This window comes from Ceratotherium simum, chromosome X (assembly GCF_057802395.1).
Source record: "Ceratotherium simum simum isolate JZ-2026a chromosome X, ASM5780239v1, whole genome shotgun sequence".
NCBI lineage: Eukaryota > Metazoa > Chordata > Mammalia > Perissodactyla > Rhinocerotidae > Ceratotherium > Ceratotherium simum.
In genome coordinates, this window is record NC_141940.1 from 38,088,831 (window position 1) to 38,103,209 (window position 14,379).

Consider the following 14,379-nt stretch of genomic DNA (forward strand, 5'->3'; position numbering starts at 1 on the left):
TCCCAAACCCCAACCCCTAACTGAAAATGACGCTAGACAATTAAAGTTGGCTGTGGGTTGGAAGGGAGCAGGTGGCTCTTCCAATTCAGCCTGAGATTTAGTGACACTCTTGTAGACCACACACCTTCTGTTACATGTGCATAAAAACACCATTTCAAACACATGCTTTCTCACATTGACTTTAACCTCCACCTCCACCTCCACCCCCAGAAGTACACAGTTCTCTGGCTCTGTGTTCCATATAAAGATGGCTAAGCCTGTGAAGAACATTTAAGTCTGCTTTCCCACACTCTTGCTCCTTTTTCCAGCCAGTACTGTCTTCCCTTCAGCTGTGTGTATGTACGTGTGTCTGTCTGTCTGTCCAGGGTAGTTGGTGGAGGCAAGGGAGGAGAAGGGAAGAGGAGGAGGAAGGAGGAGGTGTCAATTACTGGTTTAGGACCAGCTCCAAGAGTGGTCTAAGCCAGGGGTCTGCAAACTCTTCTTATAAATGGCCCTATAATAAATATTTTAGGCTTTGTTGGCCATATGGTCTCTGTCACAGCTGTACAATTCTGCCACTGTAGCATGAAAGCAGCATAGATGATATGTAAGTGAATGAGCAAGGATATATTCCTGTGAAACTCTATTTATAAAAACAGGTGGTGAGCTGGATTTGGCCCTCGGGCTGTAGATTGCAGACTCCTCATCTAAACTAATGGGAAGGCTGGAGATCATGAATGTGTGACCGCTGTTTGAGTCTCTGTTGAGTGTCTTACATGTTCACAGATCATAATTGTGAACACCACTGGTTACTAACCAGATGTGGGAGTGGAAGTCACGCTAGAGAAGGGTGCAGGGGATTAGACCCAGTGTGGCCTGACCTCCAGACATACTCTAGTAGTGCTGTTTTAAAACAGAAATCCTGATATGAGTTTACTTCCTTATCTTTTTCTTCTACTTCCTAAAAGTATAATGTGTTTTTTGTTTGGGGAGGGAAGTAGGAAAAAGGAGGAAGATAGGGAAGTTTCCAGTGACTTGAGGTTTCTGATGAATTGGATTACAGTTAAGTGAGGTCTGTCTGCCTCCAGGGTAGCAGCAGAGCAAGCTTGCTCATCAGTCAGGGCTTAGTATTGCCAGGGCCAGTGGACTTGCCCTTCAGTGTCCAAAGATCACAAACGCCTTGATCACAACTCTTGCAGGCCCAGAATATGTCTGGGTCTCAATGCCCCTGGGAAGGCTTCTGTAATGTGCTGGCAGGGTGCACTGCCCCAGGGAGTATGAGTTGCCAAGGCCTGGGTTAGCTTTGTGTGCCAAAGCCAGCTGATTGGTAGGTAGCTGCTGTCTTTTGAGAGGAATTTTGAGGGCACATCTGGGGTGAATGGGAAAGTGAGTTCGCTTGATTAATGAGGCCTGCTATGGGCATGGGAGGAAGGAAGGGAAGCAGAAGGGCACCAGCTCTGCTCCAGGCCTGGCGAACTGGAAAGGATATCTAAGAAATGTAGGCTATTTGCTGAGTCCTATCTGCTAGTGCCTGGCTGGCTGGTGAGGGACATTCCTTCAAACATCTGAGTAAATCAAGTGACTCATTGGGAAGGTGGCCCAGTTAAGGCCTATTTTTGTGGCTATTATCCTGTGGTACAATCCAGAGCACACTCCTGCCCAGGGTGTCCTGTAAGGAAGGCTGTGTTGCCTTTACTGTGGGTCATCTATATTCATTGTGCTAGCACTAAGGGGTGCTGACAGAGATGGGGAAGAGAGAGTCCTAGCCACTAAGGTTTTTGTAATTTACTGGGAGAGATTGATATGCAAATTAGTATCTGAACCATAAAGCAGATTGAAATACAAGAACTTATTAAGGAAAATTCTGTGGGAGCACAGAGGAAAGAAATGAGCTTCAACCCGTAGGAGATGGGGTTGGGGTCTCAGAGAGGGAGATCATGCAAGTCTCTATGGAGGAGTTAGCCTATGAACCAGGTCTTGAAGGATGAAGTAGATGTTAAGATGTAGAGAGGATGTTGAGGAACTATGGTCCAGTGGTTCTCAATCTTATTTATACCCCCAACATACCTGAGAAATATGACGTGTCCCATCTATTCATCTGTCAAATTTTTTGAGCATTTACTGCGTGCATGGTTGGAGACAGAGGATACAGTGCTGTGGCCTAGCCTGTCCCCTAGGGGACCATTCTTCTCGGAGGAGAATCTCCACTCCAGTCTCTCATTCTGCCAACCCACTCTTCACAGTGCAACCAGAGTCTGCTTGCTTGCTTTAGTTTCAATTTTTAAGCATTTTATTTATTTTTAATAGGAAATACATGCATATCGTGCAAAAGATGAAAAGAAGATAAATAAAAAGCAAGTTTTCTTCCCAAACCCTGTCTTGTCTAACCATCGTTAACAGTGTCTTATGTATTGTGCAGGAGAGAGTCCATATAAACACAAAGGAATAGGCACATACTCTTATCACAAATGGAAGCACATCGTACACATTGTTCATCATCGTGCTTTTTTGTAGAACAATACATCTTGGAGATGCTTTCCATAAGCACATGAAACAACTAGCCACTTTATAGCTACATACTATTCCTTTGTATGGATCACCATGAATTATTTAATCAGTCTCCCATTGACAGATATTTAGGTTTTCTGTAATCTTTTGCTGATAAATAATCTTTTTACATGTGGGAGCATATTTGTATATAAATTCCTGAAAGTAGAATGGTTGCATCAAATGGTGTGGGCATTTGTAACTTTTGTACATATTGCCAAATTGCCCTCCACAGAGATGTTGCAATCTACACAGCCACCAGCACAGTGTGTTATCAAACTTTTTCATATTCCTCTATCTGATAGATGAAAAATGAGATCTTATTGCAATATTAAATTGCATTTCTCTTATTATGATCAATGCTGAGCATCTTTACATATGTTTAAGAGTCATTTGTATTTCCTTTTCTGTGAACTGTTTGTTCACATCTGTTGCCCATTTTGCTATTGGCTTAGTGGTCTTTTCTTTATTAATTTGCAGCAGCTCATTATATAGGAAGGATATTAGCTCTTTGTGATGTCCATTGCAAATATTTTTACCAGGTAAACATGATGCAGTCGATACAGAAATTGATACGTAATAATGTACGTCTGAAATGACACAATGTTATAAACCAATATGACCTCACTAAAATAATTTTAACAAAAAAGATCCTTCACTTTAATCATGATTCTTATAATTTCTCCCATTTCTCAGTCAGAGCAAGTAACGAAGTGACTTTATTGAGGATATTTTCCTGCTTCTATGTATAGTATAGGGAGGCTTCTTTCCTTCTTGCCTCACCTTTTATATTCTGGATCCTATTTTTGCTATTTCCTGCTAAGATATTACCTGGTTAGTGACTATCTGCCTTTTTCAAGTCAAAGAATCTTTTAGATTCTTATTGAAGCTCTGTGCCCAATGCCCAGAAATATATTCACGTATAACATATCTACAACTTTGCTTTTACCTTCAAGGAGTTCACAACCCTTGTGAAGAGTAGTTTTTTGAACTGTAGCCTAAGGACAACCTGTATCAGAATCTCTTGGGAACCTTGTTTAAAACACAGACTCCTCAGCCCCTCCCTAGAGTGAAGGGACCACACTCTTTGCAAATGGATAGGGCCACAGAATCTGCATTTAAAAACATTCTGGTAATTCTGATACACACCAAAGCATCCCACGACCTAGGGGCATCTATGGATCCAGGTGAAGACCTCCTGATTTAAGTGTCAGTCCCCAACTAGAGTATTTAAATTCTGATAGGAAATTTCAAAAGAGGAAAAACCTCAGGATTCAATGCTCAAACGAAGCCATAAATGTGGGGTGACTGATAGGGAAAATGACACTTTTGCATGGAGGTCTCTCAAATTACACCATGTTGTCAGTCAGTTATAACAGCATCCCACTGTGAGTGTGTGTGTGTGTGTGTGTGTGTGTGTGTGTGTTTGTGTGTGTGAAGGAAAGGGAGAATCACAGGTGGAGCTATCTTTATTTTTTTTGATATGTGGATCAAAAATGACCTTTTCAATATTTCTCCTTTGTTTTCCTTCTCTCCTCCCCTCTCTCTTTCTTTCCCTCTTCTTTCATTAAAGTGCAAACAAAGCACATCCTCACTCCAGGAGGAAAAGATGCTGTTCAAGGGTAAAATGCTTCATGTGCAAAGCAGGCTTTAATAGAGGCCTGAGTCGTGCTGGAATAGGCCGCTGATAGGGATGATTTGACTAGCATTTGATTTTTTCACAGAAGTGTGTGCTAAGGGGAAACAGTGACATGGTTGTCAAGACCTCAGCTCTTACTCTCTGGGGGCCACAGGACCATTCTTTTGTGTTGGTGGCACTTTTCCCTCCTATAGGCAGCCTTCGCCAGGGAACCCACTGGCTGCCTTTGTTGACCAATGTCTGCTAACTATTTCTTCTCAAGAAATACACAGTATGGTCTGACTGCTCTCTTATAGCAGCGTCTCTTAACTATGTGGGCCTCTACCTGGACAAAAGCACCAGACACAAATTGCACAGAGTGCCGGGGGTCCATGACACTCCTGAAGCCCATCCATGAGCTCCTCAGGTCACTACTTCCCAAACCTGAGCATCTGGGTCACTCAGGGAGCTTGTTAGAAATCCCAGGGCCTATGCTTCACCCAGACCTACTAAACCAGAATCTCTGGGATCTCTGCCTGGACAAGTTCCCAGATGGTTCTGATACACGCTGAAATATGGGACGCACTGGGTCTGAGTTAAGAACCCTGCTGGAGGGTTCCTTCCTGTGTTAACTGTGGGATCCTTCAGTTCCCACGGGAGTCTTCTCCAAGGGAAATCAGTGAGTTCAGGGGAGTACAAGACACTGGGGCTGTCACGTGGGCCTAACATATGAGTCTCCAAGAAATGAGGCTAACACACTGATTTTGGTTTATTCCTAGATCAGACTGTATTGGGGAGCACGCTGGAGGCTGGGTATGCTTGGGAGATGAGAAAACAAGAGTCTAGCCTGAGCGCTATTCAATGAGTCTCTTTATAGATACAGTTTACCTAAGCCCTCTATACTGTAAACATGGGCTTGGAAATTGAGGCGGACAACCTGCTGCTGCTCAGCGGGGAGAGGAGGCTCAGGTGAACTAAGGCCTGATTAATAACAGAGCATCTGGCCATGGCAGCCTGCCTAGCTTCTGGCAGCCTGAGAAAGTATGTGGGCAGAGAAAGGCAGCCTCTCCCCAGCTCCATTCCTCAGGCATGGCCTCCCATCTCCCTCAATGCAGCTCAAATAAAGGCAGCTCTCTGGGGAGCTGTCTGACTTTTCAATGCAGGCCCCCCTCTGCCCTGCTACCGTCCAGCTAATAAGCAGTCTTTGAGGAGATGGGGAGGGCAGCCCTCCTAGAGAGCTGCACGTGTTCCTCCTGTCAGATGCTGGAGGAGCCACAGCAGGGGGAAAGAGGAAGGGAGGCACAGGCTGCTTAGTGTGCACACAGAAGATGGAAGATTCCACCTAAAAGCCACTGCTGGATCTTGTGGCAAGAGAGGCACATGGTTGTGGTTTGTTTCATGGAACATCAGTGTACTTCAAGGTGGTCACCTTTGGTGAGGAGTCTACTCTACCACCCCAGAACTCAACTCAACTATCAGCCCCAAGAAGAACCATCGGGTCCCAATGGGACCAACCAAGGATAAATGAACAAGTGTAGAAGACTGATTTCCAAACTCAACCTACAATTTATTAAGTATCAGTGACAATTCCAACTGCAGCAGCAATATGTTCCCTACTTGATGTGGTTTGGGTGGGGGGCTAATTTCTCCCGGGTCCCAACTCTAAAACATCTCACAATGGGCTCTGCCCTTGTGCCTAAAATCTTCACCGCTGGAGGTACTCCTTTACATTAGGGCATGCATTCTCAACGGGAGTGATATCAACTTCCAGGGGGCAAAAATTGGTTCTTGGTGGTGGAGAGACCTTAGATATTACAGTGGTATGTGGCCTTCCAAAAGGCAACGGTACATAAACAAATATGTACTATATCTGTGGTATTAAAATTTCATAAAGAGAAATGGGGCCCAGCCTGGTGGCTTAGTGGTTAAGTTTGGCGCACTCCTTTTCGGTGGCCCGGGTTCATGGGTTCGGATCCTGGGCGTGGACCTACACCACCCATCAAGCCATGCTGTGGCAGTGACCCACACACAAAATAGAGGAAGATTGGCATGGATGTCAGCTCAGGGCCAATCTTCCTCTAGCAAAAAGAGAAGGATTGGTGACAGATGTTAGGTCAGGGCCACCCTTCCTCACCAAAAAAAAAAAAAATCATAAGGAGAAAGAGATTAGGCAAAAAAAAATGTCTAAAAATTTCCTTAGTGGAACAATAATGCAAAATATCATTGAGAAACACTGGTCTAGGGGAAGGGTAAAGAACCTCTAACTCCAGGGCCCAATCTGGCCCTTGGCCTGCTTATTTCCAGCTTGGCCTGTTATTTCTCTGGTTATTGTTGTAGTAAGCCAGAAAATTACCCTTTCCTAGGCAGACTGCCCTAGCTGAGTCATTTAGATGGAAGCAATAGGTTGAAGAATGAAGAGCAGTTGAAGATTTGTGAAGGGTGGCTGGCTAATAAACTGATTGGAATTTCAAAGGTTGAAACCTAAACCCTAAATTAATTTCAAAAAGCAGCTTATCTTGCTAACACTCACCTCAGAACTCTCAGAATTTATAGTGTGTCTTTCCACCTCAAATTAGGTGAGGGTGCTCTAAATCAGAGAAGGGCCCTGAATGATCTTTGCTATGGGTCAGTAATGCCAGATAACAAAGGGGCTCCTTACCACCTGGTTCAGGCATCACTCTCCTCACCAAATGTTCTTTATTCCTAATGCCTTAACTGAAACCTGACTTCCTGAGCAGGCCTCTTTAGTGGAGGCAACTCATTCCCTCACAACTTACCAATGTCCAAGCCAGGGGGTGGGGTAGGTGTCCTCCTTGCTCCCCAGCACTGCTTCCAGATCATTCCTCCTCTACCTTCATGTCAAAACCTCTACTCCTTTGAAGTTCCTTCTAGCCAGCAATACCACGTTTTCCCCTTGTGCATTATTGCCATCTTCTAAAGTCCCCATTACTTAATGAGTATGTAGGCACCTGCCTCTCTGTCTCCCTCTCCATCCCAGTCCTGCCACCTTTGTGGATCTCCACCCAGCACTTCAAAAATTCACTCTACATTCTCCCTACAGCAGACAAAGTGATATTTTTAAAACATAAAATATGGGCTCATGTCTCCCATCTGCTTAAAATCTTCCAACGGCTACCCATTGCTCTTATGATACAGTCCATATTTCTCTCTGTGTGATCTGCTCCCACCTACTTCTGGTCTCTTTTCTAGGTTTCTTGGGTTCTCTGACTCTGGTCTAGCCACATGAACTCACCAAACTCATTCCCTAAGTTTCCTTACATTTGCTCTTCTCTCTGCCTGGCAAATTTTTCTTCCAAATTTTTTACATGGATAACTACTTCTCATCCTTCCAGTTCACAGCTGAAATGTTGCTTCAGAGGGGTGTTCCTCGGCCACCCTATATAAAATAACCCCCTACCTCCACCCTACCCAATCACTCTCTTTCACGTTATCCTATTTTATTATTTTCGTAGCACATATCATGTTCTTAAATGATCTTGTCTGTTTACTTGTTTGTCTGTCTCCCCAATTTGAATGTGTTAAGAAAAAAAGCTTGGTCACTGCTGTATCTCTAGCACCTAGAATAGCGCCCTGCACATAGTAGGTGTGGTAGGCAGCCTCTAAGATGGCTATCATGATCCCCTCCTCCTCTTATTCACGCCCTTGTGTCACCCACTCTCCTTGACTGTGGGCTGAACTCTGATTCCCTTTTAACAAATAGAATGCAGCAGAGGTGACAGATGTCACTTTAGAGATTAGATTACAAAAGACTGTGGCTTCCATCTTCAACGCTCTCTCTCACTCTTTTGCTCACTCACTCTAAGGGAAGCCAGCTGCCATGTTGTGATCTGCTCTATGGAAAAGTCCAGGCAGCAAGGAACTGATACCTCTGGTCAACAGCCAGAGAGGCTCTGAGGCCTGCCAGCAGCCCTGTGAGTGAGCTCGGCAGGGAATTAGAAGGGGATCCTCCCTTAGTCAATCCTTGAGATATAGCCCTGGCCAACACCTTGATTGCAGCCTCGTGAAAGACACTGAGATAGAGGCAACTAACTAAGCCACAACCAGATTCCTGACCCACAGACACTGTGAGATAATAAATGTTCGTTGTTTTCAGCCTCTAGATTTTGGGGTAAATTGTTGCACAGAAATAAATAGCTAATACAGTAGATTCTCAATAAATACTGTTGAATTAGCGAATTCTTGGTGACCTCCACATCCATGTGACCTCCTCATCCTCAATGACCCTACTCTTCATCCCACTTTAGCCATGCACTCTCTTGTGCAGACTCCTGCCCTTGTCACCATCCAGAATTGTTCCACCTCTGAAATCATAAATGAAGACATCCCACCCTGTGACCACACCCTTCCATCCTGGCCACTCAGTTACTCCCAGTATATTAGCCCTTCAGCCTCACTGGGACTCAGTCCACAGACACTGTGTCACAGGTTGGTTTCCCCAGTAAGTAAACTCTCAGAGGGAGTTTAGTGTGCAGAATGTTTATTAAGAAGTGTCCTTGTGATTATTACCCGTATAAAGGAGAAGGAAGCAGAATTGGGCAGAAGTTGGGATGCAGTCAGGCCCAGTGACTGCCTTGATCAATCCCATAGGGAAGCTCTGAAGTTACAATGGCCCTTAAGTGTTGTTCTGAGTTGGGCCAAGATGGCCAGGCCTTTATACCCCTGTCTCAATCAGTCATTGGATGTGGCCACTGGGGAAGGGGTGTGAATTTGGGTAAGGCAGCTAGCTTTCCGCAGCTATGAAGCAATCCCTGAAGGGCCTGGCAGCACAGCTGAAGGTAACCTGTGACAGTGCTCCCAGTAACCGAGGCCACAACTCTTTCACTGAAGGGTGATCTGGGTTGCACATCACAGTATGTATCACATCTCAATCTGTCAGCCTCCTTCCTGTCCTCATTTCCTTCTCTACTCAGCTTATATACCATTGTTCATCACTCCAACTATACTCAAATCCTTGTTCCATTGTCTGTCTTTGTTACCTGTCCAGGCAAAACCCACAACCTTATGTGAATTCAAGTCATCTTCTTCCCCATTCTTGCACTTGGGATGCTGAACATAGACAGAAAATCAAATAATTGTGCACATTGGTGTTTCCATAAATCTGTAGTCTCCAAACTCAGCTGGGTCCTCGATGCTATCTATCAGTCCTAACATGTTTCCCTTTTCAGCATTCTCCCACTCACAACTCCAGCTATTTCAAACCTTCTCTATATCCTTCAAAGCACTGAACTCCCTACTTCCTCCACCTTCATCTGAACAGATGACCTCACCTCCTCGTTAAGGAGAAAATTGTTATCAGAAGAGCATTTCTACAACTCCTTTCCAACAAATCCCTGGGTAGACAAAATCTATTGATTCTACCTCCCAAATGACTCTCGAATCTTTTTACTTCTTACCACCTCTATAGCCACTTCTCTATTTCAGATCACGACCCTCTTACGTTTGAATGCCTGCAACTGTCTTCTAACTGATCTCCTTGACCCTAGATGTTTCTTCACTCCCATTGGAGTGAAACATCATGCTTACTTTCTTCTCTCTACCTTCACAATAAGTTTCTCTGTGCCCAGAATGCTTTTCCTTTTCCATTAACCCCTACATCCTGGCTAATTCCTCCTTTCTGTTCAGGTCTCAGCTTAACTGATCCTTCAGTAAGAACATATTTGACTCTCCAAACTAGATTAAGACCCTCTACTGGATGTTTTCAGAGCACTCTATAGCTTCTTTTGCATAGCATTTATACACCTTGTATTAGTTATCTATTGCTTTGTAACAAATTACTCCAAAACTTAGTGGCTTGAAACAACAAACATTTATTCTTTCACAATTTCTGTGGATCAGGAGGGGCTTAGATGGATGATTCTGACTTAGGATCTCACATAAGGTTGTAGACAAGATGTTGACTGGAATTGTAGTCATCTGAAAGCTTGACTGGGGCTGGAGGATCTGCTTAGAAGAGGACTCACATGGCTTTTGTCAAGAGGCCTCAGTTCCTTTCTATATAGGCCTTCCCATAGGGCTTCTTCAGTGTCATCATAATATAGCAGTGACTTGCCCTAGGGCAAGTGATCCAAGAAAGGAGGAAAGAGAGAAACTACAGTGCCTCTATGACCAAGTCTCAGAAGTCACACATCATTAGTTCTGTCACATTCTATTTGTTAGAAGTGAGTCACTAAGTCCAACCCACACTCAAGGGGAGGGGAATTAAGTTCCACCTCTTGAAAGGAAAAGTATAAAATAATTTATGGACATATTTTAAAACCACTATACACCTCTTTATAATTGTGGGTTTGCCTGTTTGTCTTCACCAGACTGTAAGCTCCATTAGTGCAGGCGCCATGTCTGTCTACCTCACTCCTGTGTCTCTAACATCCAGCACAGTGCCTAGAGCATAATGGAAGTTCAATAAATGCTTGCTGAGTGAAGGAAAGAATGAATTAATGAATTGGTAGCTCTTAGTAGAATGGCAGAGGAGACACTACACAACAATGCTTTATGAATCATTAACCTCTTAGATCAAATTAGTGTATCAGATTAGCTTTGGAGAGAATGCAGTCCAAATGGGGAAGAGCTGTATAACAGGAATAAAAACCTTCATGTAGGTAGTGCTAGGTCTGCATCCAATACTGAGAAGTTGTTTTCTGAAGATCAAGAACCTTAGAAATAGTTCCTAAAGAGCCATGGGGGAGTATGGGGCTCTTTTTTGCCTTTCTTCTGCTAGGGAGATAAATGGTAGAACCAAGACTTTGGCTTTCATTCTGGGACGTGCCAAATTCTCTATTCTGGAATTGACTATAATTTGATTAATTCGACCACAATGAGATGGAATTGTCAGGAAACCAAGAGGCAAAATGCAGTCTCTAAACAGTCTCCAAATATTAACCGCACTGCTTCCAGCCCTCTGCCTAAAGGTAGGAATCACCAGGAACTCCAACAGTGCAAACTGTGGCACCTAGTGCTTGAAGTTGTTGTCGTTGTTGATAGTGGTGGCAGTGATTTCCTCACCAGGACAGGTCCATGGTGTGGTTCTGGATATTGTTTTTTTTTTGTTTTTTTTTAATTTTATTCATTTTATTTTTTCCCCCCAAAGCCCGAATAGATAGTTGTATGTCATAGCTGCACATCCTTCTAGTTGCTGTATGTGGGACGCGGCCTCAGCATGGCCGGACAAGCAGTGCGTCGGTGTGCGCCTGGGATCCGAACCTGGGCCGCTGGCAGCGGAGCGCATGCGCTTAACCGCTAAGCCACTGGGCCGGCCCTGGATATTGTTTTTGGTTTCTTTGCCTCAAGCCTTGTTCTCCACTCCTCCTAACTATTCTGCAAACTATCTTTTAAAACTTCATTCTTTGGTTAAAACAACTAGGGTCAGTCTGTTAATTGCAACTAGGAACCTTGACTAATATGGAGAAGTCTAATGCTTTGCCCAAAATCATCCAGCCAGCAAACAGTGAAATTTTGCCTCAAACACTGGTAAGACTGACTCCAGGGCCTAGAATTCTTATGCCATGGGCTGCAAGTTTTGTGTGTGTGTGTGTGTGAGGAAGATCAGCCCTGAGCTGACGTCCATGCCAATCCTCCTCTTTTTGCTGAGGAAGACTGGCCCTGGGCTAACATCTGTGCCTATCTTCCTCCACTTTATATGGGACGTCGCCACAGCATGGCCGGACAAGTGGTGCATCAGTGCGCGCCCAGGATCCGAACCCGGGCCGCCAGCAGCGAAATGTGCGCACTTAACCGCTAAGCCATGGAGCCGGCCCCACCAGGGCCTAGACTTCTAACCCTTCTCATCCTTCCTCTTGGGCAAGATTTTCTCTCCAAAGGGCAAGGCACCCCACTCTGTCAGGCAAGCCCATAGCCCAACTGCCAATCTGACATCAGAACATCAATTCAACAGTCCGACAAAAATTAAGGAGTTCCTAGCCTGCAAAAAACAAGCCTAGACTCTTGGGGTGGGCGTGGAAGGTCACACAGAGATGAAAAGGGTGTTATTCCTTCACTCAGGAGAGCAAGTACACACTCATACTTTAAAAACCAAATAGGCTAAAATCAATGCCATTAAAGGGCCATAAATTGCTGTGGGGAACAGAGTTCCCAGAAAGAAGAGAAAATATCCAGTTGGGGAAACCAGGAAAGGCACAAGAGGGTGGCATTAATCCAAACTATGGGAAACTTTACAGGACAAACTACTCATTTTGTTCAACAAATAAACTCCAAAAAATAAAAGAAGAGAAAGAGGTCATGCCTAGAATTTGTTAGATATTTAAGAGACATCAAAGATGCTCAACATCCCTAATCATCAGGGAAATGTAAATCAAAACCACAATGAGATATCACCTCACACCTGTTAGAATGGCCATCATCAGGAAGACAAGACATAACAAGTGCTGGTGAAGATGTGGAGAGAAGAGAACCCTAGTGCACTGCTGAGGGGAATGTAAATTGGTACAGTCACTGTGAAAAACAGTATGGAGGTTCCTCAAAAAATTTGTAAAAGAGCTATCATATGATCCAGCAATCCCACTTCTGGGTATATATTCGAAGGAAATGAAATCACTATCTCAAAGAGATATCTGCAATCCCACGTTCATTGCAGCATTGTTCACAATAGCCAAGACATGGAAACAATCTAAGTGTCCATTGACGAACGAATGGATAAAGAAAATGTGAGATATATACATATGTAGATAGATAGATATAATGGAATATTATTCAGCCATAAAAACAAGGAAATCCTGCCTTCTGTGACAACATGGTTGGAACTTGGAACTTGAGGGTGTTATGCTAAATGAAATAAGTCAAACAGAAATACACAGATACTGTATGATCTCATTTATATGTGGAATCTGAAAAAAAAAAAAAGCCAAACTCATAGAAACAGATAGTAGAATGGTGGCTGCCAGGGGCTGGGGGATGGAGGAAATGGGAAAATACTGGTCAAAGTGTATAAACTTCCAGTTATAAGACGAACAAGTTCTGAGGATCTAATGTACAGCATGGCGATTATAGTTAACAATACCATATTATATACTTGAAAGTTGCTAAGAGAGTAGATCTTAAATGTTCTCATCACACACAAAAAATAGTAACTATGTAGGGTAATGGATGTGTTAGCTAACTTTATTGTGGTATCATTTCGCAACATATATGTGTATCAAATCATCACCTTGTACACCTTAAACTTACACAATGTTGATTTTTTTTTAGATTCCACATATAAGTGAGATCACACAGTGTTTGTCTTTCTCTGTATGACTTATTTCTCTTAGTATATTTTCTGGACAGTTAGGTTGTTTCCATATTTTGGCTATTGTAAATAATGCTGCAATGGACCTGGGGATGCATATATCTTTCTGAGTTAGTGTTTTCATTTTCTCCAGAAAAATACCCAGAACTGGAATTGCTGGATCATATGGTAGTTCTATTTTTAATTTTTTGAGAACCATCTATGCTGTTTTCCATAGTGGCTGCACCAGTTTACAATCCCACCAACAGTACATAAGGGTTCCCTTGTCTCCACAGCCTCTCCAACACTTATCTCTTTGTTTTTGATGATAGCCACTCTAACAAATGTGAGGAGATATCTCATTGTGGTTTTGATTTGCATTTCCCTGATGATTAGGGATGTTGAGCACCATTCCATGTACCTGTTGGCCATCTATATGTTTCTCTGGAAAAAAATGTCTATTCAGATCTTCTGCCCATTTTTAAATCGGATTGTTTGGGTTTTTTTGCCATTGAATTGTGTGAGTTCTTTATACATTTTGGATATCAACTCCTTATCAAATATATGATTGCAAATATCTTCTCCCATTCAGTAGGTTGGCTTTTCATTTTGTTGATGTATACAATGTTATATGTCAATTATATCTCGATAAAGCTGGAAGAAAAGTTTAGGAAATGTTAAAAAAGACAGAGAGACTTATTGACCAATTGCCATGTGTAGATCTTATTTTTCCTGATTCAGACAAACTATAAAAAACACACACATTAATAATATGTACATTGAGAGAGGAGTCAATATGGCGGCGTAAGCAGACTCGGAACTCACCTCCTCCCGTGGACACAGCCAATTTACAACTACTCGTGGAAAAATTACCCCTGAGACAGAACTGAAAACTGGATGAGAGGAACTCCTGCAACAACGAACAATCCTAACTGAGGTGGAAGAGGCAGAGACTCCCTTCTGGAGAGGAAAAACGCCGCCTTCACAAGCCGCCAGC